Here is a 5649-nt window from a genome sequence, read left to right on the forward strand (position 1 = left end):
CGGTGTGTAAACCGTGGTCGTGTCTCGTTCTATCTGTTGCCCTGTGTGTGCTGTCTGCTTCGCCCGCCGGCTCAGGCCACGCGAGCGCGACTATACACCGACTTACGTCGAAAGTGTGCGTGTGCAGCATCCCGAGACAGACACTTCTGTCACATAACCTCAAAGTTAGAATCGGTGGATGTTTGTTGCGCGTGTGGATCGCGAATGCCGACCGTCTGTACACAACACGTAAACGCTCGTGTGTTGTCTCTCTCGTACGTGTGTTTCGTGGAACGCGTAAACAGCGTCGTTGCTGCGTCGATAGATCAGTCGGTTTTGACAGGCCACGTCGGAAATTAGCCGCGTTGTGCACGAACGAGGTGTGTCGAACGAGGGATTCCGTTGGTTTTGTGGAAAAGTTGTGTATCGGTTCGACGATGACCGGTTGAACGAGAGTCGCGTGATCGTATTTTCGTTTCTCCACGCGGCGAAGGGAATATTCGAGGAAGTAAAGTATTTATCGGAATAGATCGAGACAGGAGTGCAACGATCTGGAAACACGACTTAAGTTGCGAGGGACAATACGGTACAGGAAGTGGTGAATGGGCGGTCTCGCGACTGTTTGAGATGGAAGTGAGTAATAGCGGAGTAAAGTGACCGCTGTATTGGTCGTGATGATCATCGTACGGCCATAAACTGTCGCCCGAGTGATTCAATTGCTACCGCAAGCCGACCGAGCAGCAACGATGCATCAGTACTATACGCAAGAAGACATAGATCGTGTTGGTAAGTGGGAGTTTCGGTTTAGGTGAATGTTGCAGTCCGTGTCGCGCTTTTCGATTTAAAAGCGCTGTTTATTTTCGGCGAATTTTTATTCTTGTTGATTGGAAGATAGACGTGGGGTATGGTTTGTATGTTTATTTCATTTGTTTATCTGTTTAACGATGTGTTACCGCGTTGATATTATGTTTTTCAATGGAGTTGAAAGTTTGTATTGTAACGTCCAGTTTACTTCCAAAGTGGAATAAATATCTGTTTCATTTGTGCAACGTTATACGGTTGCTTTGTATTGTCCTTTTTATGATGGACGGTATGAAGTTCTTTCTCGAAGTTGCTTTTAGTTAGTAAGTTTAGCGGGTAAGTGTTTGCGTTTCAAGTGTGTTTTGTTTTTGAATGAATCTATATGCCTTTGTTCTTAAAAAATGATACAGTACTTTGTTTTTTGATAAAATATCCGTTATATTTTATTAATTCCAAAAAAAATCTTCACCTTTTATTTAATTTTTATAAATATACTACTTTAGATTAATATTCGATTTCAAATTTTACAAATTTCAAGCACAATAGAGGCTTCAGGCATAAGGGAAGAAAACACTCAATTATTTTCTCACACTTAGCAAGATTTCTTAAAAATGAAATTAGAAACTTGCACTTGCAAAGAAATATTAAATAGACAGTTTGTCAAACAGGACACAAATCGGTCGCTGGCAACCAGTTCATAATTGTCAGATGATCGTCGTTGAGAGATCGATCGAACGTGACGAGGTCAGGTCAACAGGTCCACTTTTAACTTTGACCCGAAACTGCAACGGTTAAAGGTGATACGGGAGAAAGCAACAGACTAGACGCGGCGCGACAGGCACGAACGAACGCGTCGAGTAACGGCGACGCCGGCATCGCTAATTATTCGATGGAAAAAGCGCCACTGGGAGAATTGTATACGATTACAAAGTTTGTCGGTCCGTTCTCTCCTTAAGCGATCCGCACCGGGCGACATCGCGATTTACAATGCAAATTCCAGACGGCGGCGCGTAACTTCGTAGAATTATCGGTCAGATCGCAAATTTCATCCGGCCGGTTCCAGCTGTAAATTGTTCGTTCGCGTATTTACACGGAATTAAAGCCGCTCCTTCGAGACCGCTCAAATTACCTTACGACGTCATCTAAATTGCCGAGTTGCTACATACACATAGACGCGGTATCGGTGATGCTCGGTTAAATTGAAGTGAGATCTGCTCGGTTAAATTCAACTGAATCATCCCTACTGAGTACCTCGAGCACAACAAACCTAAACACATCGAGAGGGAAAGTAAATAGATACAGTGAGATGTAGTACTTGAAAGGGACGCCACGTGCGTTGCAATGAATCAAAAATTTCAATCATTTTCATCTTATGCTGATGAAAATAGCAGCAATGAATTGGTGAGGTTCTCCCAATGAAAATGAACCCACACACGATACAAATCGGACTACTCTTAACATTAATCAATTTTAAAAGCACCGGCAATAATTGCCACCCGGTATATTAAAAAGTTGATTATTGCTAAAACTAGTCCGATGTATGTCGTGTTTGGACTTATTTTCATCGGGAGAATCTCGTCGATTCATTGGTCCTAGCTTCTTCAAACAAGGAAGAACCTAAGAGAAACTGAAATTTTCAACACACTACAATTTAAAGGAGGAAAATTTTTTCCATAGCTATACCGATTAAATTTATGTATCTTGCACTTCTCTGATACTTCTTGCTCTACTTTCCTTCCTTATTTATTCAGACATGTGACTTGTTCCTTTTTCCACGGATCCATATCTTAATTTCCATACCGCTTGTCGTAACTTTGTATACTCTGTTGGGGTTAAATTTTTACGTAAGGGATATCTGATCACATCAATTCTCAAGTTTACCGTACAGATATTTCTTTGAATTTTGAAAGCATTTTTTTAATACGTTGAATGTTGCGTGAGGCATCAACAGCAAGTGACATTTATTAAAAATAAAGTCTTTATTAAAGTACCACGTACTGGTTAGCAACCTTACATAGAACACAATGATAAACGAAGCAAGCCAAGCTTACAATGTTATCCGCTTTTGAGGTTAGCTTGAAAATCGTCAGCGTCACGTGACACTGAAGATAGAAAATTCGAAGCATAACCCAGGACTTTAATACAATTTCGATGTTACAAAATAAGGGAATAAATTGAGAAAGCAGCGAGAAATAAAAAAATGTTTTCCACCCCCGAAGTAAAATGACAAAGTACGAGGCGGAGGCCATAAATTACGATCCAATATCTATCCTTATTGAATAATTACGTATTCAAAATTCCCGTCAAGTATCGCAGCCAGGACGGGCGGAAGACACAGGAAGAGATGTCTGGTCTAGATTTCGAGGCACGAACCCCTCTGACATTTTCGTCACGGCTATATTTTTTTTCCCCTCCCTCAGCCCAGCGTGAAAACACGCGCGCGGTATTCTTAACATTAACGCGCCTATTTGGGAAATGTATGCAGGTTAGATCCCAGGCGTACCGGCTACCCCTTGTACCCAGGATTATATTAGGTCCTTCAGGCTTTCCGCGCGGCTCTCCCACGGAATTTAAATTGGCCCGGATACGATAGCGGGCGAAATGAAGGAATGGAATAAAATTTGCAACGTCTTCCCGCGACGAGGCTCATCGATTCCGCCTTTCGACGGTGAAATAAAGCGTCCGGCTATCACGTTGAATTCCACGGTGAAAAATACGTTCCTGTAAATGAATGCACCTCAAATTTGTTCATATTTTGTAACAGCTGTTGTTACTTTTTTACTTTTCAGTTTTATATTTCTTCAGTTTGAAAATTACCTAAAATGACATAACCTAAAACAGGACTGGTGAAGATAAACAGAACGCTATGTGGACAATTACTTTGAGTACCTAGACCAAAATTATTCAATATTCCAATGTTTTAGTTTTAACGTTCTACACCTTGTCTGTGCTTGTCAACCTCTTTCAGGAGAATTTTTATTAAAAAGTGCTTATTAAATTTGTAAATTGTCTATACTTTCACATTTCTATTCGGTCAAAATAAATTGTAACACTAATGGTTAAATACAGTAGCTTTGCAACAGTATAGAAAAGGATATACTGTGCAGTGATACCAACTCAGAAGAACATGGTTTTATAAACAATGAAACTTTCACAATTTTCACTTTTTTAACACATGGAAATTTTTAAATAACTATTGTTAATCTGTAACTTAAATCTATTCAGTTAAAATAAATTACAATAGAAATTTTTAAATGCAGTAGCTTTACAGCAATATAGACAAGTATATACAGTGATACCAACTGAAAAAGACATAATTTTGCAAACAACGAAATTTCGACAATTTCCCCTCAGAAAACCAAACCGAAAATCTGAAATAACCAAATTCTTCTTATTCCCGCGTCTCCCAAGACGCTGCCGCGAAATTAACGAGTTCATCTGAGCCACGACAACTTCATCCTAACCCTACTCGAGCATGCAGCAACAACCACTCAAGTAACCGACCCTCCGACCATTCCAACATAACCTACAAACTCCTCGACGCGGCCTTATCAGCCTACTCCAAATCCACAGTACCCCACTGATCCCTCGGTTGTACGACATCGGTTGAACTTCCCAAAAACCCAGCCCTTACAAAACGATCCCCCTCCCCAATTGTCTCTCCGGTCCGCCACTGGTATATACTACACATTCACCAAGACCCCACCGAACGAGCTTTCTGTCCTTCCCCCCGCTCGCGCGTAACGCCACTTGACTCCTTTATTCGTCCGCGTAAAAAATGTCGGCCGGATGGATCATGTGTCCAGACCGCCGTCTGCGAAACAATAAGGAGGCGAACGAGGAGGAGAGGAGACAGCCAGAGCGTATTGTTCGGGCGGCGCGACGGCCGCCGCACGTACGCGTTCCCCGTAACGCATTCTGCTTTAAGGCCGCGTTGCTCGTAAGCAAATTAGAATGGCGCACGTGGCTCGCATAAGTCGGTTCCCGTGCCTGGCCTGCCTGCCTGCGTGCTCCGTGTGGGGCGCGTCGAGCTGGATTTGTTAAGGCCGCCCTAACCTCTTCTTCCCTTCCCACACTCCACCGTCGCGGCGTGACGGCAATGGGCTTTTCTGCCGTGTTCTTCTCGCCTAAAGGGTATGGACGCATCGGCAATTACGACACTTTATTGCTAGGGTTACGTGTCGTGTCCTGAATTAATGCAATTTGCCCGCGAAAGGGCGATCTGCCCGTGGGCGGGCGAAATTTGCCCGCGGGCCGGCGATCTGACCACCGTTTTTTTTTTTAACGCTTTCACCCCAAAAAGCGACCACGACGTTTCTGTGTCACTGAGAATACAGACGATACGGGATAGACGAATTAACATATAGAACTTTTTGTCACTTGATCTGAAATACCGACGTCGTCCAAAATCACTGGTTTTTGAAACGCACTGTACGCTTAAGACCGATCGTTTAAAGAATTGCAGCACGCAAAACGATTGATATTGGTCGTGTGTACCTTGTTACTCTGTTTTTCAATACACTCTTGAGTCCCAAAATGCAAATGTGTGTGAATGAATCCATTCTGATTCATCCTAAGATACTGATTGTTTCAAATACGACATTAATTGAGAAATTTGGACGGTTTGCTTATTTCAGACCGTTGAAGTGTACTGTTGAGGTTACGGTTTATTTTCTTCGATAGAGTGTCGACTGTGGCGAACAAAGGTGCGCTAGAATTTAAGCGAGGTAAAAAGGAGGGAAAAGTAGGTTGTTCGAGTAAGGGAAGTGAAGCAAAATGGGAACTCGATCTTTTTACGTTGTCTTCGTGTTTCGGTAGCAACAACGTGTATATTAATAGAGGGAAAAAGACAGGGTCTAATAAAATACG

Source organism: Habropoda laboriosa, unplaced genomic scaffold, assembly GCF_001263275.1.
Source record: "Habropoda laboriosa isolate 0110345459 unplaced genomic scaffold, ASM126327v1 scaffold40, whole genome shotgun sequence".
Taxonomy (NCBI): domain Eukaryota; kingdom Metazoa; phylum Arthropoda; class Insecta; order Hymenoptera; family Apidae; genus Habropoda; species Habropoda laboriosa.